Here is a 24,010-nt window from a genome sequence, read left to right as displayed (position 1 = left end):
TATAGTTTATTAGAGATATATATATTAAATATTATGTAAATGGATAGTTATAAAGTTTTATATTTAAATAATTATTAAATAAAATTTATATCTAATTTTTTTTATATTATAATTATAATTATATTTAAATATAATAAAATAATGTAGATTTATTTAAATTGTGGATCTATAAAGTGTTTAGAGGGATTAATTTTCTTTTTTCACTTTAAAATAGATTTGAGGTTTGTATATTAAGAGATTTGATTTTTTTTGGATATTTAATAAATCATGAGTTAATATAGATCTAGGAAGGTTTAATTTCTCCCTTAAATAGATTACATTTCACATAAATATTATGAATTAATCAAAACATTAAACATTAGATTACAATATTATTACTATAGTGTATTAGAGAGCGCAAAAAATATTTATTTTTAATTTAATAATTAATAATAATAATAATAATTAATTTAATTTGTTTTAGGTACTACAAACTATTTTAAGAAGTTGAAATTTTCAAAAATTTCTAAAATTTAGGAGTTGCTAATATTTAGTTTCAATTCTTTAACTCTCAAAACCTTGAAAATAGAGGAAATAATTTTTAAAATTTTCAGAAGTGGTTAATTAAATTAAATAATTAAATTAAATATATATATATATATATATATATATATATATATATATATATATATATATATATATATAATTAACATTTTAATTGGGAGGATATGAATTGTAATACATTATAATACATTTGTTGAGGTTTTTTGAAATAATGGGTGAAGAATCTTAACAACTATAATTGACTAGGAAACAACTATATTACTATATTGGACAACTAGACTAGACCAACGTTACAACTGTAATTGACTAGGAAACAACTATATTATTGGATTGGACAACTAGACTAGACCAACGGCTATATTTGACTGGAAAACGTCTAACTAGACTGGACCTTGGTCCAGTCCAGTCCAGTTAGACGTTTTCCAGTCAAATATAGTCGTTGGTCTAGTCTAGTTGCCTAATCCAATATAGTCATTTCCTAGTCAATTATAGCCATTTTATGATCTGCTCTCTATTTAACACGGATCTTGTTCTTCAACTTGTCGTGATGATGAGTAATTACGCCAAAAAATCTTCTAAAAAACTTGAGATGGATCGCAGAAGCCTAAATTCAACAAAATATTTTAATTTCAAATAAGTATATATTATTAAAAAACATGTGAAAAAAAATCTTATAGTTAGAACATTTAATTAGTGTCTTAATCAAAATTACGATAGATCCATCTTAAAGTAGAATTTACTAAGAGCCAAGAGAAATCAAATCTATTGAGGTTTAAACCATTTGCTCAAAAAAAGTTTACATATTGAAAGATTTGACACCTAGTAAACCTCGATAGAGAATTAAAATGCATATATATATATATATATATATATATATATATATATATATATATATATATATATATATATATATATATATACGCCCACAAGGCTTTGGATTGACAGTGAATGGGTAAGCTGTAAAGGCACTCCTTGCTATAGGTTACCTGTTCAAATCCCCTGTGGGTACTTAGGTTACTCTGAACTAGAAATATATATATATATATATATATATTGAAATTTCATGAAATTTTCATAATAACATAACTAGTAACATAACTAGTTGAGAAAAAGTTTCCTTAATAAAATGACCTATGTTCAAACCTCATTGAGTTATCAAGATAAAAAATTATTTCTTATATTTATTAAAATTAATTAATAAATAAAATTATATATATAATATTAAAATTACTAAAAATATTAATTTAAAAAATATGTTTATTTTTAATTATTTTAATATTTTTTAAAATTTAACAAACATACATTTTTATCATACTTAATATATCATTCCACTTAAGTGAAAAATTAACATACATTTTTCATCATACTTAATATATCATTCCACTTAAGTGAAAAATTAAACTAATATCTTCGCATCAAAAAGTGTTCTGCCTTCAGAGAACGCCAATTACTGTATATCCAAAACTCTGTAAATTCTATTTATTTAAATTATTCTAATTATTTTTTTTTGTAAGCTGAGATATGATTCTATTACTATAAGAAAAAAGAAAAAGAAAACTATGTACATATACATGGCGCCACCCGCCCAGAAGGGAAACCAGGTGGCCTTCAGAAATATATAATCCCCATCAAAAGAAGTAAATGTTCAAGTTGTCTAACGAGAATGAAGAACCTGCTATTCTACCTAGCAAAATACTATTCAGAGTTGTAAAGAGAAACTGGCTTTACTTAACTTGATTCTAAGCCCTCTAAGATAACAAAAATACAAAAAGAGTCATGTAGGAACCTCCATAAGCTACTGCTTCATGGCGTCTGGCTGGATATCAGGTTCTGTCTTAACTATGCGACCATCTTTAAGCATCTGGACCAGCTTGTCCATCTTCCTGTCCTGCATCATGAGAGTTATTTGTAGATTCTTCAGCTCTTTTTTCAGATTCTCTTGGGCAAGCTCAACCATTTCTGCTGCTACTTGTTCCATTGACTTGGCAAGCAAACGCTTCAGACCCCAATAAACATGCAGAGACTGTTTGTAAAGGGACATCCTCCCTCTAGTATGGCCCGGGTCGGGAAGATAATACTCCCAGTCTGCCATCTCAGGGTCCGATTGGTCCTGCAGCGCCTCTTCCTCCAGGTGGTCGATAATCCTCCAAACATTGGGATGAGTTTCCGTCACATAAGCCCTCTCGGCTTCCTGTAATTTCCTTCGCATGTCCTTCTTGCCTCGCCCCCTGCGAGGAACCCCGGTACTACAGCTATCCTCATACATCTCGTTGCGAGCTCGGTTCTGACCACGGCCGCGTCTAATTATATTATAAAATAATATATTCATTTTAATTGTTATATATATTTTCCTTCTTTATACTTTCTTTTTTAATTTCTTATATTTCAGATGACTAAATCGGTGTAATTATAACCTTTTTGTTTTCTAAATCTACTTTTCCGTCCTGCATACTCTATATTTTTCATAAATACATAATTATGTTATTTTTATTTGAGACCTTTTATCGTCATCTGTCCTGCATACTCTATATTTTTCATAAATACATAATTATGTTATTTTTATTTGAGACCTTTTATCGTCATTGTGAGTTCAATAATGCTGCAAATTTTATTTATTCATAAATAATGAAATTTAATATGCTATTAAAAATTTATTTATTTTATAAAAATAATTAACTTTACATATAATAAGTTTTTCGTTTATCAATGAGTATTTTAATATAAAATATATTATTATTAATATCTTAATAAGGAGTGGTTTACGGAGGTGGAGGAATTGTTTGGATAATTAAAAAAGTCGAAATCTGGATAAAAATGTTCAAAAAATCTTATAGATGCATTGTTTGAATCATGTTTTTGATGGTGAAAATAGATTCAGCACCATAAAAAATGTTTAGGGTACCTAATATTATGAATTTTAACAACCTTTATTTAGATATACAAAAATCTTTGCCAGATTTTTTCAAAATATGGCCTGCATTTCCAAAACTTTTAAAACAAAAAAACATAATTTTTAAACTATAACTCTTAATACTACATTTATTGTAATTTATTTTTTAACATTAAAATTAATATGTATAACTTTGAATATTACTATTATAAAATATATCCCTACCCAAATTCAAAATAGATATCGAAAATATTGACAAACATCCTCACATAAAATTACAATATTATATCTAAAAAAATATTAAGCATCGTCTAAAAAATTGTAATTTAGATAATACAAATTAATAATTACCTTTATTTATGATGTTTTTCATTGATGTCAACTTTATATTTATTTTCCTTTATTTTGAAAAAGGAAATTTCAATAGAACTTACCACATGGTGAACCGTTGAGATTATATTGGGTATTATTTTTCATTAACAACTCTAAATAGTGGAGTTCTTTTTCGCACATATAATTCGTTTTAATGCTTCACTGTCCTCTCCTCCTCGTTTATTTGTGTGATGTACTTTAGATCCATTTTTTGTGTGGTGTACTTTAGATTAATTTTTGTTAGCACATAGGTTTACAGGGTAAATTGTTCTGGTGAAGATGTGCCACACGTATGTGAACTAAGCCATGTAAAATGAAGTTAGACAATTATTTATTGTGATTTTGGGATATATAAGTTTGTCAAGAAATCTACCCATAAACAACCCACTATTATAAAATATGTAATGTAATTCTCCATTGTTCATTTATAGGTGTGGTGCTTCTTCCAATAAACATTAAATAAAATAGAAAGGAAATGATGACATTCAAATTTAACTGCCGTTATTACAATCTATTTAAAAAATTTCAATACAATTTAATGTAAAGGAATTTGGAGGAAATGAATGCAACATTATCATCAATTGAGTAACAATAAGAGATGCATTTTTGTGTAAAAATATTAAAATATATATATCAATTTATTAGATAGAAATTCAAAAGAAGTAATATATAATTTAAATATGAAATGACAAATTTTTGTGTAAAAATATTAAAATATATATATCAATTTATTAGATAGAAATTCAAAAGAAGTAATATATAATTTAAATATGACATGACAAAATGGAACATTTGTTGACCTATGGCTTAGGCTTATATTTCATGATTTTAAAAACTAAATATGAACTGTGAAGTTAATTTGCCTATGGAAATAATATCCCATTTTATTATTGAAAAATTTAGGTCATTAGGATTAGGAGATTTCTCTTTGATGATAATTGTTTGTAAATGTTTTTTACTTCTTTAGATTAGGACTTTTTTTACTTATATTTATTATAGCAATCTTTTTCATCAAACAACCACCTAAGCATAAATAATAAAGAGACAAGTGACATAGACTGTAGGTGATCAGCTAGGGCCAAAATATCTCCAACTTAAGATTAAAACCCAAACAAATTCTTCTTCTTATAGAATCTTCAAGTGATGAATTCCAAGACCACGACCCTTGACCTATTAACCTCTCCAAGACCAAGTCACAAGTCTCCTTTCTTCTTCCTTGAGTCAATGATGGTCAAATCACTTGATTCACTTTATATCTTGACTGCCCTTTAGAATTCAACTTCTTAGTTCATACCTGCAACCCTCGACCTCTACAGAAACCCTAGTTGCAACATGTGTGAGAGATAGATGGTGATTTTATCCCTTGATCTTCTTCGCTTGGACAAAATAACTTTCTCCTTTAACTCGGCTTGATGAAAGACTTTTTCTTCTTTTTTGATTCAATCTTGTAAGAAAAGTGTAACAACTCGAATTCCTTTAGCAACAGACAATACTTCTTTTCTTCGTACATGTAAGAAGAATTCACCAAAACAGACCCAAGGCATCTCGACTATTATTTCTCCTTTCTTCACTAGATTATAGGCTACTTCTTCGCACTTCTTTATGTATTTCAGATCCTTGATTGATGTCATACAAGTGAGGCCAAGTTTTGTATTTACAGTATTTTGTCCATGAATAGTAGGTCAACTTGCTCTTCATGAGTAGGCAATAATGATCTTCATATCTTTGAAGGCCAACATGAGGTAGGACTTGTGACAAGGTCTTGGAGGTTTTGTAACACAATTTACTTCACTAATATGCCCAAATGGGTCTCCAATCTTTGACATTGACTCATTAGACTTTATTACATGATGACCAACCTAATAGCTCACAATGGGAGCTTCAACTAAAAATAAAATTCCTTTAGCATGAAACCCATGACTCAAGCATTACAAAATAATTTTTATTTTTCTTATTTACATCAATTACATAAAATCATAATTACACGTCATTATGAAGACCAAACCTAGTTACACTTTTCAACACTCCCTCTTAACTAGGGAGGTATTCATAATTTACACAAGGTACTTGGACATTCTCAATCTAAATAATTATCATAATAAGATTCATATTGGTAACCCATCTATATAGCATCATATCAACCAACATTGTCACATAGCAAGGCCTTGAATAACAACTCTATCTCTCCACGAGATTAGAGCACAATACTAGTGAGATCAATGATTTATAGACACCCTAATTATTGTCTCTCTCAGAACATACCCCGCCCAGGTTCTATCATAGTATATTCCATCAAGATTATTCTTATCTTGGATTCCTAGGCCTCAAATAATATCGTTCCTCTACGGCTACTCTTATCTTGGATTCCCTATCAAATCCTCGAAGAGCATCAGATGTTAAATGCTTACCCAATCCTCCATTTTATCTTCCTAAGTGAAGACAAGAATGATGTGTTTATCACTCCCTCTCAACTTAGGGAGGAAATACCTATTCCACTGAAGGAATGTATCCAAGCTCCCTCTTAATCAGTGACTTGATCAAGCTCCATATTGACCAAGGACTTGCTTCCAACAACTCTAATGTGGAGACTATGGGACGAACAACTGCTTGTAGCAATACTTCTTTCGATGTCATGAATTTCTTCTTCTTCTTTATTAAGGAATCTTCATCCTTTGGGATTTCTTTGTAGGGCACATACCATCCATCACTTTCATTTATGTCAATCATTTCATCGTTTTTTTCAACATAAAGTGATCCATTTGTCCATACTCGGGATTCCTTCATGCTTTTCTACCTTCTTCATGTCATGTTTCCTTAAGGAAATTTCATCCTACCACATTAACATAAGTTATTCCTTTGGTAGCCTTGCAGCAAACCATCAAGATATTGCTCAAAAATTAGAAAATGAATCATTAAAACAAGATTACCTTTGTGATGGTCTTTCAGCATGACATCTTCCTATTTGCATCAACATCCTTCATACACATTGACACATCTCCAACAAGATAACAAGATATATAATGTCAATGGTATCTTTATTTTTGAGACTTCATCAAGCTCTTCATATCTTTCCCATGGAGATATCATAGTCAAATCTTCCATTCCTTGGATGTTGATTTCCTTCTCCATAGTTGAATTATACGATCTCTTCCTTCCTTTCTTCACACATTTCTTCCAGGAAATTCTAATCATATTTCTTCCAATTTTGTCAACCATCTCATATCTCATATGAGGAACTATTATATAGTCAATGCGTGACCCATTCCTTCCTACATCCTTTTAAAGGTGGAGATCCTTTCTTTTGATCATGCTCTCAAGATGGAGCAGTTATCCCTGCAACGATATGACATGACTTGAATGTTACCCAAACATATGCATACACACCTCATCTCTTCTTTTGGATAATCTAGACTTCCTTTAAAAACTTCCTTGATTGAACAAATTTCAATCCCCTTTCTTTACCCCTTACGATATCATACCTTTACTTCATGAATCCAATACAAGGTGGAATTCTCAGTGAAACACTTGCTCCTATAAGAAGGTGAACCTTCCATTGAAGATTCCAAAGGAGGATCATGATAATCCTCATCCGACAAATTCTTCTCTTGAGTTATGTAAGATGAGTTTTTATACTATATCGCTTTCTTCCTCCCATGAGAACTAATCATGCTTCGAATGATATTACCAAGAGCTACATCCTTCCATAGGCAGCTGCCATAGCTATCTTTCATGCTTCTTCTAAGATAATGTCATGAGTTGCTGCCTTCAATAGTATGATTCTATGATGCCATGTGGCATCCTATCATGCTTCTAAGTGATTCCTACCATGGTGGATATATAACAGAAAAAATTGAAAATAGAGACTAAAAGAAACTGGATGAGGAAGACTATCTCAATCATAGTAGAGATATTTTACTTCCTCCTTCATGGATTTATTCTTTTCGGCTTCCTTTACTTCTTCAATAATATGGGCTTATTCACTTCCTCTTTTTTTATTTCCCTTCTTAAGCTTAGGACAATATCTTTTATAGTGCCCATATTCTTGACATTCATAGCATTAAACCTTTGCCATATTCTTCCTTTGTTTCTGAGGACCAAAGTTTCCAAAATTCCCTTTTCTCTTTCCCATAGCAGCATATGCTTCATTTTATTCATCTGATGCTACATTATATTTTTCCTTTAACCTAGATTGCATAGTGACCATAGTTCATTTAATGGAGTGGCTTTCTTTTCCCCATATATACTTGATGAGAAGTTGCCCCATTCTTTTGGTAGTGCATTGTGCAATATTGTAGTTATTTCTCTGTCAGATATTATCTCTCCCAATTCTTGTAATTGATCCCTTATTTCAGATATCCTCATAAAATATGAGGTTATTCCTTCTTCTTTTGATATATTCATTTTGTAGAGTTTTTCCTTACCGAGATCACTTCACCTACAGTACTTATGGAGAACAACTCTACGAGCTTGTCATATATTTCTTTTGATGTTTCTAATTTTGACACATAGGGAATGATGGGATCCTTGATGGACTCTGTGAGAATCCTCTCAGCCCTTACTTCTCCTTTCATATGTCTTGCAAGGGCTTGAGCATCTCCCTTTGGTGGTTTGGTGAATGAGCCCTTAATGTGTTCCATGACCTCATTTGTAATGAGATTAAGATCTACCCTCTTCTTACATACAAGAAAGTTTGAAGCCCCAACAACTTGCTGCTTTCTTTGTAGAAATACATTTTGAAAAATTCAGATGTAGACATAAATATACTTACTTGAGAAGATGATTCTTCCACTTGCTTCCTATTTTAGTTTGATGATGATTATTGACAATAGAAATTTTGTTCTTAAAATTCATCCTAAGCTCAAAAGAGAGGGATATTACCTTAGACCTTTTGAATAATATAACACTTATTCACAGAGATTATCCTGATTATACACTATTTGCGGAATGCATGCATAATACATAACCTCCTCTACTATTGATCATCAATTTTGCAGTATTCAAAAACAATCACATGCGCACATTGAAGCATCAATCACACATATTAACACAATATATCACGGGGAAAGCATACAGCTGAAAACCCCCAACTATCTGTATATTATATTGATTGAGAACATGTAACAATACATAGTACAATACTCCTCGCAAGTACTCAGTACTATCTCCACCTGTTACACACAAACTAGCTCAGATCTGAATCAATCACAGGTTCAAATCTCCTCCGCTGCTTGCCTGCCTCCACTACGCAATCCTGCATGAGAATGAATGAGAATGGCTGATCCAAACTCATATTTACCTTGGCTGAACCACGCAATCCTCATTGGCAATACTCAATCCATTGATTGTGCAAATCTCATGCACAACTATAGTCACAACTGACAGCTGTCTTGCCCTTTCACTCACCTCTAACACTTGTCTCCACTGAATTGTCCATGCACTGAGTTAACTGATGTATTCTTTAGTTGATTTATGAGTTAATAATTAGTGAATTAATTAATAACTAATTCACACCACTCATCACTAGTGTATTCTGCAGTTAGACTAAATACAACTAGTTCAACTAAGTCAAACTGAACATAACTCCATCAACTCCTCAATCAACTCCACCAAACTCAATCACTTGAGTTCTAACTGAAGTCCATCATGCAATAGCTCAACTGACCCATAAGAAAAGCGTATTTCCTTCTGGTAGTTGCATGTGCCACATCCGTAGCTCGAACTGAAGTGCTCCAAGAGGATAAGATAATGTTTATAGTCCAAATATTATTAAGAGCTAATAATATTCGACTATTCTATTTTTAGACTGGTATTCTAAAAATAGACTCCGCCCATATGTCTAAAAATAGAAGTCCATCTCTTTTTACCAACATGACCAATCATCCAAAAATAGCATCCTGCAACTCATAGACCATGATCCATATGTCTAAAAATAGACTTTGCGCCAAAAATAGCCTGTGGGCCCACTTAGTGAAGGCAACTCCTTTCCACTAAGCTCCATCATCTTGTTGCATTTTCAACACTCCCTCTCAACAACATATGGATTATCTGCAACCCCTATCCTGCAACTCTGGAATGTTCTGCATGCAACACATTTGCCCAGTCCACTTGTTCCAACAACACTTGGAACAAAAACACTCCCAACTGACCACTCTGTTGGGTTGGAAACATACTCTGATGTTGAAGCTCTACCTGTTGTTGGCAAGTGCTCCCTCTCTGACATCTGCGCTACTGCAACATCTCCATGCATCTCGCACCATTGCACACTTCTCTGTGCCACCTAGCACTGTGCAAAACACTTGTGCCTCTCGCATTGCTGCAGCCTGCTAGCTATGCGCTGTCTTGGGATTCCCTACACTATCGCTCTCTCTGTTGCTCCATCCGCATCTATCTCTACCCAATCAGTCAGTTCCTGCTACTCCACATCGGGGCTCCTGTAGCAAGGTCTCATCCAAGAGGTTGGGTACCTCAAGGATCCTGCCCCTCCCCCTTGGGATGATCACTCTATATCGCCCCACCTCCTACCTAGAGGTATGGCTGCATGTGATCTCTCAGCCCACCTGGCTCGAAGTTTCCCCCTATTGGAGGTCTCTGCATGAGTAGATGTCTCTACTCGATCTCCTCTCAGCTTCCCTTGTTGTGGCTGCTCCACAACCTCCTGAAGCTGCTGCACCAATCGTGGCTCCTCCACAATCGTCTGAGACTTCTTCTGGCTCTGCATGTTAAGAGGTAATATACTCTCCCTATCAACCACCAAGTCTCCATCAGTTGCCTCACTGCTCAAGGCTTTGCATGCATCTTTAACCACAAGAGCATACAGGTTCTTGACCCGTGAACCAATCTGCTTCACCTGTCTAGTGATGATGTTTCTAAGGAAAACATTTCCCTTACTGAAGACTACATCATAGCCTCTGTCTTCTAGCATCGCGATCGACACCAAGTTTCTCTTCAGTCCTGGTACATACTTGACATTGGTTAAGGTAAGGCGAGCTCCATGCTCCCTCTGAAAAATAACCGTGCCTACACCTGAGACACTATACTTCTCATCATTACACATCCCTATGAGTATCTGGAGATCTTTCTCCTCCAAAGTACTGAACAAACTCTTATCACCGGTCATGTGGAAAGAAGCTCCACTGTCAAGAAACCAACCACTTCCCACCATGGATGAAACCATGCATGTGAAGAGTGTGAAATCTAACTCAAACTGTGAAGCAAGTGCCTCACCTTCAGATCCTTCCCCGGATCCCTTCTTGGATTTCCTCTGTGGACAATTTGCAGCATAATGGCCCACCTCATGACAACGAAAGCATCGCACTTTCAATTTGTCAACCTTATTCCCATCATTGGAAGAACTAGATTCCGAAAGAGAAACATTCTCCTTCCCCTTCTTTTCTTTGCTAGCCAAAGCGCAATTTTCTTCATTAGATGCCTTTGATGAAGATCCGTCCCTAGTATTCTGCCTGATCTCCTCTTTCACAAGATCCGACCAAAGTCTCTCCCATCCTGGCAATTTCTCCCGACCATTGACAGAGTCCTGATAGGAATGCCAACTCTTCGAAAGACCAAGGAGAGCCAAGCTCACCAAGTCCTCATCATCAACAGTCACCCCCACACTTCCCAGCTCATCCCGGCATTGGGTGAACTTCGTGAGATACTCAGGCATATTGTCTCCATTCTCACACTTAATGTTTCTGAGTTTATCCTTGAGTGCCAACTTCCTCTGGTTGCTCTTGCTTTGGAATAAATCTGTCAACGCTTTCCACATCAAGTATGGAGAAGCCTTTCCATGCAGGCTGGATACAATGTGATCCTTCACGCCCTCCAACAAAATCCTTCGACACTTTGCTGTCTTCTTTTGCCAAGCCACAGCTTCAACAGCATCAGTAGGTTTTGGGACTTCAACATCTATGAAATCCTTCAACCCATTGTCATCTAACACCACCTCCATCCTGTCTTTCCATGCAATATAATTCGAGCTGCCTTCAAGAGCATACTCCAATCGCAATCCGTTGAAAGACATTTCAACTTTGACACCAAGAAAACACTGCTGTAAATTCGAATTCCACCAGCTCAAAACTCAATCGCTTCTGATCTAAAATTCGTGAGAACAAAGTATTTCTCGTACAGAGATTGACTATATGGGCTTTTACCGGATATCTCACCTTCCAAAGGAAGGATGAATCCAGAGGCTACCTGACCCGATTACAGACTCTGCTTGAAGAAATAAAATGTAAACACTTGTTGAATTGAGGCTTCTGTGATCCATAATATTAATACGTAGAGCTTCGGCATAAATCACAATGGTTGGTTCGAAACGCATCGACAAATGTAAACACTTTCTGAATAATAGATCTGATGATCAACTCTGCTCCGATACCATGTAGAAACTTTTTCTACAAATTATCTAGCTCTAATACCATGTAGAAATTTTGAATAATATAACACTTATTCACAAAGATTATCCTGATTATACACTATTTGCGGAATGCATGCATAATACATAACCTCATCTACTATTGATCATCAATTTTGCAGTATTCAGAAACAATTGCATGCGCACATCGAAGCATCAATCACACATAGTAACACAGTATATCATGGGGAAAGCATACAGCTGAAAACCGCCAACTATCTATATATTATATTGATTGAGAACATGTAACAATACATAGTACAATACTCCTCGCAAGTACTCAGTACTATCTCCACCTGTTACACACAAACTAGCTCAGATCTGAATCAATCACAGGTTCAAAATTCCTCCGCTGCTTGCCTGCCTCCACTGTGCAATCCTGCATGAGAATGAATGAGAATGGCTGATCCAAACTCGTATTTACCTTAGCTGAACCACGCAATCCTCATTGGCAATACTCAATCCATTGATTGTGCAAATCTCATGCACAAATATAGTCACAAATGACAGCTGTCTTGCCCTTTCACTCACCTCTAACACTTGTCTCCACTGAACTGTCCATGCACTTAGTTAACTGATGTATTCTTTAGTTGATTTATGAGTTAATAATTAGTGAATTAATTAATAATTAATTCACACTACTCATCACTAGTGTATTCTGCAGTTAGACTAAATACAACTAGTTCAACTAAGTCAAACTGAACATAACTCCATCAACTCCTCAATCAACTCCACCAAACTCAATCACTTGAGTTCTAACTGAAGTCCATCATGCAATAGCTCAACTGACCCATAAGAAAAGTTTATTTCCTTCTGGCAGTTGCATGTGCCACATCCGTAGCTCGAACTGAAGTGCTCCAAGAGGATAAGATAATGTTTATAGTCCAAATATTATTAAGAGCTAATAATATTCGACTGTTCTATTTTTAGCCTGGCAGTCTAAAAATAGACTCTGCCCATATGTCTAAAAATAGAAGTCCATCTATTTTTACCAACATGACCAATCATCCAAAAATAGCATCCTGCAACTCATAGACCATGATCCATATGTCTAAAAATAGACATAGCCTAAAAATAGACTTTGCGCCAAAAATAGCCTGCGGGCCCACTTAGTGAAGGCAACTCCTTTCCACTAAGCTCCATCATCTTGTTGCATTTTCAACATCTTCCACTTGCTTCCTCTTTTAATTTGATGATGATTGTTGACAATAGAAATTTTGTTCTTAAGATTCATCCTAAGCTCAAAAGAGAGGGATATTACCTTAGACCTTTTGATGATTATGAAAATGTCCTCGTTGATGATGATGCCATTGTCCTTGTTAATGATGATGACGACATCCTTGATATTTCTTCTCTTCGATGAGTTTACTTAAGGTTACTTTGTATATATCTTCAACTTGAGTAGAGGTAGGTTTTGTGGTCTCTTCCCTTGATGATGAAGAGGATCCCAAGAAAGCTTCTAGCGTATAATTCTCTGATCGATCTAGGGTTTTGACACTTCCTTCAAGAAGATGATGTACACCGTGACTTCAAAATTCCTTAAGAATGAGATGATCTTCTAGATCTGCTTTGTTTCCCTTCTAAAGTTTCTATCCTTGAATGCTTGAGTGTCCCTTGCTGAGTTTTCCTTCTTTGATTTGTCACCTTATCTCTGATACCATGTTGAGAAATCTAGGGCATTAGTATTAGGAGATTTCTCTTTGAAGATATTTTTTTGTGAATGTTTTTAACTTCTTTAAATTAATATCTTCTATTTACCTAGATTTATTAGAGTGATCTTGTTAATCAAATAACTACCTAAGAATAAACAATATATAGACAAGAGACACAAAATGTAGGCGATCAATCAGGGCCAAAACCTCTCCAACTTTAGAGGAAAACCCAAAAAATTCTTCTTCTTATAGAATCTTCAAGTGATGAATTCCAAGACCAAGACCCTTGACCAATTAACCTCTCCAAGACCAAGTCACAAGTCTCCTTTCTTATTCCTTGAGAAAATGATGGTAAAATCACTTGATTCACTTTATATCTTGAATTCCCTTCATACTTTGGATTCTTAGTTCAGACCTACAACCCTCGGCCTCTACATAAACCCTAGATGCAACACGTGTGAGATATAGATGGTTATTTGATCCCTTGAGATTATTTTCTTGGACATAATGACTTTCTCCTTTAACTCAGCTTGATGAAATAATTTTTCTTCTTCCTTGATTCAATATTGTAAGAAAATTGTAACAGCTCAGCTTCCTTTAGCAACAGGAAATACTTCTTTTCTTCGCATGTGTAGGAGGAATTCACCAAAATAGACCCAGGATATCTTAGCTACTCATTCTCCTTTCTTCACTAGATTATAGGCTACTTCTTCCCACTTCTTGATGCATTTCAGATCCTTGATTGATGCCATACAAGTGATGTCGAGTCTTCTATTTTCCATGAATAGTAGGTCGACTTACCCTTCGTGACTAGGCTGCCATGCTTAAGAAGAATGATCTTCGTCTCTTTTAAGGAAGCCATGAGGTAGAACTTTTGAAAAGGTCTTGGAGGGTTTGTAACACAATTTACTTCACTAATATGCCCAAATGGGTCTTCAATCTTTGACATTGACTCATTCGACTTTATTACATGATGACCAACCTAATAACTCACAATGGGAGATTCAACTAAAAATAAAATTCCTTGAACATGAAACCCATGAATCAATCATTGCAAAATAAATTTTATTTTTCTACTTTACATCAATTACATAAAATCATGGTTACACATATCATTATGAAGACCAAAACTAGTTACACTTTTCAACACTCATGTACTCAAACACCCATTGTAAAATAGATAACACTAGATAGAATAAGCATAAAAAAAATACGCAACCTAATCGAAAGGGTTGTCTCCGACAAAATATAACATAAATGGGGATTATAGTTTGAATATTCTATCTCTCACATGCTCTATATACATCTATAAATTATGAAAATGAAAGGAAATAAACTTGTCATAACCTATGTGGAAGCATGAAAATAAAAAATATTTAAGATGAGAATGGAATGTAAGTATAGTAAAAAGTAAAGATAAATTCACACACAATTTAATATCAATGAATCGAGATCTAAACCTTTTCATCCTCAACCTTACTTCTTTATATACAAAAGTTCAAAAAGTTATTCTTGATGGAATCATTTTCCCATGGCTAACTATTGAGTTTATAAAATTGAATTATATTTTCCATCTTAAAATCCATATCTCAAAAATAAAACATATAAAGTTATAAGAATACAAAACTATATTTTACCGAAAGTAGGAGTTGTAGGGCCTTTTGTTGTCTTAGAGGTTGTTGTGGTGAATGAGACTTTGTAGGTGATGTTATGAAGATTTTTCTTGGCTCATTTACATCTTTTATGATTTGTTATCTTAATAGATTCACAATGATCACATTTCTAACTTAATAATCATGTAAAAGTATTTAATGTTTGTTTTCCCCATCACGTTCCTTAGGAGATCAGATCAACTTTGAATGCTAGGTTTGTATTGGAACGTGGCCATTCTATGGATTGTATCTATTCCCTATATAGTCAATAAAGTCTCAAGGAGGTGTATGAATGATCTTTGACACTTTTATATATGTATGTATTTTTGTAATATTGCCATTTTTCTTTGACTTGTGTGATCATTTTTATCCTTCACAAGTAGCTTCCATGAACTCCGCATAACCAATTAATCTACACTTCATAGATATATAACATTGTTTATCTCTCTCTCTCTCTCTCTCTCTCTCTCTCTCTCTCTCTCTCTATATATATATATATATATATATATATATATATATATATATATTGAAAACCAATGTATAAGACGTAAATATACATAAGATCTAAATATAATATATGTTTCATTATAGTTATCTTTTAAAATTCATAGAGTATAAGTAATACTTTGATAAATTGTAAGTATGTGTTGAGCCTTGGTGTTTATTTACCCAAAAAAAAAGAAAAAAAAAAAAAAAAGAGTTAAAGCTAATTATATAAAGTGGATATTTATTGTTCATTTAATTTTTTAATTTTCATACCATATTAATTTAATTTTAATACGATCTCAATTTATTTTAGAAAATGAGATTAAAAAAACAAGTTAAATGAATTTTATAAAATATATAAAATGAAATTTTATTTAAAAATGTGTTTTTTTGTTGGTCAACATTTTCTATTAATTCATCAAAATTATGTACATGATATATTTGGGCATCACATTCTTCCTTGCTTCACTCCTACCGGATTTATTGGCCATGGGGGATGTACAAAAATATTGTATTTAAGACCAAAATTTAACAGCTTTACACATGACACCATAAAAAAGGGACAAAAAAGATAGAAAAATACAAATGTAAGCCGACATCAAATAGTTTAGAGGAAGTTGATCATGTTGATTACCTGGCTAGTCCAGAGGACGAGCACCCCATGTGCATGATATTCCATATGTCCAAGGCATCCCTCGATATAGTGAAACCTCTCATGGAGTTGCCTTTGGCTACACTAGACCAAGGCCACGTGATCTATTAAGTCCCATTGATTCCGTTGAATGTCATTCAAAAAAATGATGACCTCATTCTTATCATCATGGTGATGATTAGCAAGGTCTGTAATCTGTGTCAAGAGGAATTGAAGCTACCTAGCAATGGAAGATATCGACGGGAATCCTCCAAGCCTGCCCCTTGCCAGCCATACCTCTTGGGCCAATTTCCCTTCATTCTTGCCTGCTTCAGATTCCTCTCCAACATGGCGACCTCCCAGCAAATCTTCATCATCCTTAGAAATATCACCTCTAGATTAAGAAAAATTGGTCGGATCATCATCTATTATAATACATTTACATCATGAAATCTTTGTTGAGGGAGGCATACCCATGCTCAACACATAAGGTAACATTACATGTACAATGATTAAGAATAGATGTCCTCTAATGACAAAATGTGGACCCATGTTTGGATGAATTTCTATATGATCATAGCCATAATACATCGTGATCTTGTATTAATATTGAAATTGCAACTTAGATGGATGGAACTAGATCCGGGGTCTTCTATCTCGTTCACTCAATCATCCAATGAATGAGTATAACCATGTGAATAAAGGAGTTGAAGTCAAACATGGAAGACACCATTTGATTACCAGACAATGATGTAAGATGTTAACATATGTGAGAGAAACCATCGATGATGTTAATGACTCTCAAGGTACTGCAGTACAATCTGTATGGTGTGAATGAATGAGTTGAAGTCGAACACCACACAGAATATGTTGTTCGAAGGCCAATTATGTAAACCTGTCACCGAGAGCAAGGAAACTTGTCATTAATGTATGCAATCCCCAAGGTACTGAAATAAGAGATTCCAAGTCAACTTCTTGAATAATGAGCTGATTTTGACACGAAGAGACCCATCACAGGAGGGCCTTGATGTATCCCCCATCAACAACATGAAATAGGTATCATGATTCAAGACATAAAGACTTTGATATGGAACTGGTTCAGGAATGGCATACATGGAATGAAGGCTTAAGAGTATTGTAACAAATATTAACTGAATGAATTCTCTTGAACACATCGGGGACACTAAATGGAGTTGGAAATTTTGACCCAAAACCAAAAATAGAGGCTCTAAAATGCTATCATGAACCAAGGACAAGAAAATTTCCCAACCCAATAGCCACGAAGATGAAGTGAAAGATTGTCGTGTTCAAAAGTGACTCATTTCCATGATAGGTAGAGTATCCCATTTTTCCAATTTCCTCAACCATTATTGGTCGATACCTCTTTATTTTTTAACAAGATTGAGAAGGATAACAAATGCTTGATCTGTAAGTTCATCCTTCGAATGAATCCCTCCAAGTATGTTTAACAAACCCTAAGGAGTGGTTAAGTCCCGTTATGTTTGACGACTCCATTGTTGTTTGATGTTTTAACGAGTACAATGAAGGTATAACTGGACATCTTTTTCATGTTTATAGATTTTAAAAAAGAGGCGAAAAAGAAAACTCCAAAGATTCCTTTTCATAGATAGTCTCTTGAGTCCAAAAAGGTAGAAAAAAATACTCATGAGAACCTCTTAGCCATGTTTGACTAAGGTATTCCTTTTTCATAGTTTGTCTATCTCAGTCCAGAAAAAGGTTAAGATTATACTGAGTAGAAATCTTTAATTTACTTTAACGATTTTGAAAATACAAGTGCTCAGTAATATTTTCATGATTTGGGAGTCTGAAAAGAGCTGAAAGAGGACTCCTCCTGGAGGAACGAGTGGTATAAAGTGTATCATCTGGTTCCGATCATAATGGAACTGCTCAAAACATGTAGAGGTCAAGATGTTTTCTAATAAGACCACTCACCGTAGCAGTTCCTCATGAAAGGTTACAAATCGAGTGAAAATGTATGATCGTCCAAGTAGATGGTGACGATGGAAAGAGAAAACCAAGGTTCATCTATCATAAAAAAGCTGATAGAAATAGAAATCACGAGAGATAGGATGAGAATGGTTTCGTTTTTACACAAGCTTGAAACATGTGGAAAATATGCTTGAGAATACTTGAAGATAGTTTCATTTTTTCAAAAGCTTGAAACATGAGAAAAACTATGCTTGAGAGTGGTTTCATTTTTACACAATCTTGAAATAGAGAAAAACTATGCTTGAAATAATTTTTCATGCCCCGAGCACAATGACTCAATTCAAGGTACATGTCCCACAAGCTTCATTTCATTCACCTAAGTAGGCAACTGGTTACAAACATGTGGATGGAATGAATATTAATTTACAATATCAAGTGAAATATGTGATTGGGAATTTATGAGATCTAATCAAATACTCGAATTAGGAGGGATTCTATTTCATCGTTTAACGAGCTTGACACAAGAGAAGAAATCTACTCATGGGGCCTTGTTTCATTTTTTAAGGAGCTTGACACAAGACAAGGAAATCTACTCTAGGACCTTGTTTCATGACCTATAGAGGGCCATGGATTCCAAGAATTTCTCATCAAATGGGAGAACAACACTTTGGAAGGTATCAAAGGATCCAATGGAAATATCGGACTCCAAATTCCCCACTAAATGGCACACTACATCGCCCACTAGATCATCTGTAGACGCGGGCATGGAACAGGTTGCCACATAATTAATTTGTGGTGGGGAAGATACCTCTTACATATTAGGACCATTTAGGGGAGGTTGTTGATTGGGATTCATATTAGGACTAATGGATGAAAGTTGGTCAATGGTGACGATTCTTCCTTCATGTGGGAAACACATCACACGAAAGAGTGAAAAGACAAGAGATACCATGTTGTAAATATAGCCACACACAAGGAGTAAATTAAAATACAAAGGGCCTTGGACTACCATCACATATTTATAGACAATATTTCGTCCCAAAGTAATAAGCAATTGAGGAAGGACCACTAATAGTTGGTTGGTTCCTCTGTTAAAATCCAACAGGTTCTAGGTAACGGGCACAAGCTATGGAGAACCGAAATCTTGCAAATTAGTTGAAGACAAAATACTAACATATGTGCCTTCGTCTAAGAAAGTGCCAGGTAAGACAATATTATAATCTTGTACCATGGTCGGGAAGGGCGCGTAAGGAGGAAGAAGATATTCTACTAGTTAAATCTAATCAAAGGAAGTGACTATACCACTTAGAGGGGGTGTTGTGGGAGCGAGATAACTACCCTCTTATGTTATGGGAATGAGAGAACTCTCCCTTGTGCTGTGGGAATGAAAGGATTGTCCCAGTGTGCCATTGGAATGGGAGGATTACCCCCTAGTTCATTTGAATATGAAGAAATGATAAGAACCTGAGTTGTATGAGACTCACTCTCTACGGGAAAATTATGATCGGTTGAAGGTGGAATCGGGTCAACCATTTTCTCAACCAATGATTGGTTATGAGTGAACTCATGGGATTCACGTTCAGAGAGAGTGGGATTGATTGGATTCACATTCTTATCAATCACTTCATCAACTATGTTAGGTCCCTATAATACTAGTGATTCCCCCATTACTATTGTCGTTGTATCCTTTATTATTATTGTTGTGCCCCTATTGTCCCCATATTTTTATTATTGTGCCCCATAGAATCCCTCTACAGTTATTTTTGTGGCTTTATATTATTATTGTTAGCTCGGCTTGGTTATATTGTGACCCCCTAGACTCCTATACATAGAAAGGAGGTTTTTTCATTTGAATCATCCAATAATTATTCATTTGTGTAATGTAAAGGAGGTTGCCCCCTCGAAGAGTTTGAATGCTAAGGCGTTGTTCTATATTTTCTATCTTTTTGTGAGTTGGTTTCATAACATTTGGTATCAGAGCTTTGGATTCTAGGGTTTCACTACTCCAAATAGGTTATCTTAGCATTTGCGCTATAACTTTTTTTTCTGCGATGTTTCAGATGCTAAAAAAAAAACCCATTTGGGTTGATATTGTTCTGAACCTCGGGTCCAAATTTCAAAGCTTTGCACGCTATATCTGCGGAGATATGATCTGGGGAAGTTGTCCTTTTTGTAGCCTCCCGAATTACATTCCAAACAGGTGACGTGGGGAAAATCATCATAGCGTTTGTTTTGAGCATCAAATTGAAATTTCGTAAGAATTTACAGAAAGAAGATGGATTGTATCTTCTTTTTTATATTTTTCAAATACTAAGGTCAAAACAGTGACACGTGGCACTTCATACAATTTCGCTCTTCTGAAAAGGTATATAATAAGGTCATCTTGGGAGATTGTGCATAACTCTTTCTTGGAGAATCTAAATTTGATCAGACTGGTGCAATTGGAAAGAGGACATAGTGAGCTACTATAGGTCGCAATTTTAGAACTGGAAGATCCGAAATTGCAGAGATACATCAGATGCAATATCGAGCTCCTACAAAGTGAAAAAAGGTGTGTAGATTTTTTTAAATTTTTGCATAAGCTTGGTTTGAAAAATTAGTTTGAAGGAATTCAAAGGGAATAGTGAAGAATTATTAGCATTAATTAATTCCCCAAAGAAATAAAATGGAAACACCTAGTAAGCAACCTGAAAGATCTAGCATGACTCGTGAAGAAGAGGAAGAAATGCAACATGATATATCAAAATTACAAGACCAAGTACAACAAATTTCACTCTCACTAAAGGTAAATGAAGCCAAGATGAATGGCGTGGAAGCTAATATGAATGGCATGCAAGTTAAGATGAATGGTGTGGAAGCTAAGATGGATGGCATGGAAGCTAAGATGAATGGCATGGATGATAAGATGGAAGAATTGAAGATAAATTTGAATAAGTTGCTACAAGAAATGGTCACTAATGGTGAAAGGGTAGTAGAAAATCATGATGAGAACAAAAGAAATGTTAGTCGTGATTTCATAGACTCTAATGTTGGATTGAAGACCCACCATATTTCAAAAATCGATATGAGGAAGTTTGATGGCAAGGATCCCGCAACATGGATACTACATATAAAGCAATTTTTTGATCTCCAGAATGTGCAAAACAAACAAAAGGTACATATTGCAACTTAATATTTGGAACTAAATCAGTTTGTATGGTATCGATGGCTTTACTCTTGTAAACAAATTGTCACTTGGGCAATTTTTACGGAAGAAATTGTTGGACACCTAATCCTCTAAGGGTTAGTGTGGAAGCCAAGTAGATTAAGGAAGTCCAAGAGATGTTGGGATGTGGAACCCAATGGTCACACCATGTACTATAAATGTATATCATTTGTTAATAATAAATGTACTCTCATGTTTTATCTTTCATATTTTGTTGCTTCCATGTGTGCATTTAACATGGTATCAGAGCAACAGGCGTATTCCTGCCTTGCATAATTACTGTGAGCCAAGTTTAGGCCTGGGCATTTTCAGATTTTCCAGAATTTGTCTGTCATTTCTCTATTTGGTCAGTCATCCAACTATAGAAATGATGTTAATATGCTCCACTTGGCCACTCCTTTGGTTTGAAACCAGACCCATCTGCCCTCTTGTCAGCCTGTGCGTTACATACCATTTCTACCCACTATCTATAATGCTCCATTAATTTATTGTCTGTCAAAAATTTGCTCTCCTCTGTGTACCTTTTTTCTGGTAACCCTACTCCTAACAGCTGCTCCAGGTTGAATGCTGCTCCATGGTAACACTACTCCTGAAATCCATACCATTATTTGTGTACTCATTAATACGGTCATTTCCTACGCATTCTATAACACCCTCGACACCATTTACTCCATTGCCCGGTGACCCTATTGAAGATGTGAATGCCGCTGATGGCTGAGGTTGAGTAACTGCCATTCCTAACCATTGAACACTGTCATATAACACTCACTCCAAACTTCCACACCACCAGTTTTCATTTTGACTGTGTTTTTGTTTTTTAATACAACACTCCCGTTCTTCCGACTTCCTCCTAGCATAATCGTTTCCTTCAGTGTTTTGAGTTCCTCGACGTGGTGATTCCAATTCCTGGTGTAGTTGTTGAGTTTGGTTCAAAACTGTGTATGTTGATCCCCACTTTAAGTTAAACCATTTCAACTATGTATGTATGCTGAATAGATTGCCCATGTTTGGTTGAACAAATACACGCCTCCTCCTTGCTTGCTTTCGGTCCATTTTCTTAAAGCCATGATATTGCCTATTAACAGCACCATCTATAATAGCGACAACCATTTGTGTTTGTACCAGACTATCCTTGTTGAGAGGCATAAATTTTAATATCCTACTCTCACATCGGAGGTGTTAGCTCACTAGCCTCCAACTTAAAATGAATCCTCAACCTTCGAATGCTCAATCCAACGTAAATGATAATAGCTTTTGTACCATGGAGTTTTCTTAGATTTTATGCTGATAAGGGGTAGAAGAATTGTGTTGCAGTGTGCCTCCCTTTGATTCGAACCTTGGACCGTTGGGCTAAGTGAGAATGACTATAGGCCGTCGAAATACTATCCAACGGCCTCGACCAGATGTGATGTGCAGTTAACACAATTGCTCCGAAGGCCACTGACCATTTCTTGGAAATATTTCTCTTCTTTGCTTCTTTGTTATCTTCAGGAGAGGCAAGGCTAATTTGCACTACAAAATGCATTAAGATGAGGTGAGGAAGGCCGGTGATGTAGCTCGCTGCAAAATGCATGAAGGCAAGGAATGTGAGAGATAAAAAATTCCATTACATCTTAGAGAAGAGGAGATCCAAACCACTGGATGAGAAATCCGCGTCAGACAAAAATCGAGACTGCACCTCGCTTTGTGGATATCTTAGACTTTTATCTTTCATTGCATGCAAATATAACCATAGATATCTTTGATACTGCGAAATAATATTTAATGTGGTTGGTATTTGCGATCTCCTCCACGCTTATGTTCTATTCATATAAGGATTTATGATGGCTTGAAATGTATTCGTATATTCTTCTAAAAAAAACAATATTCACATCCTACATAAACCAGGCAGTAATAAACCTACACCAACATGAGAAACCTACAATGTTGCCTCTAAGATGTAAGAATGCAAATTAATGAACGCCTACCAAGGAAGCTATCAAATCCCCTGATGGATCCAGATAGGTTTTCATAGTGGGTGATTGTGTCTATCTTCAATCCCAACAGATGTCAAGGCCAAAGGAAAAGATCTATGCGTTGCTTTCATAGCTGTTGTTTTGATATATATATATATGCGTTGCTTTTAAATATTGTTTTGGCATATATATGTTGTGTCTACGCTGTTTGACCTCTTAGATCTCGAGCAAGCTAATTCATTGCTCACTGCTGAACTGAAG

This window comes from Pinus tabuliformis, chromosome 2_2 (assembly GCF_031772625.1).
Source record: "Pinus tabuliformis cultivar Carrire ecotype Pingquan chromosome 2_2, CPIR1, whole genome shotgun sequence".
NCBI lineage: Eukaryota > Viridiplantae > Streptophyta > Pinopsida > Pinales > Pinaceae > Pinus > Pinus tabuliformis.
The sequence above is the reverse complement of the archived record's forward strand: the minus strand, read 5'-3'. Positions refer to the sequence as shown.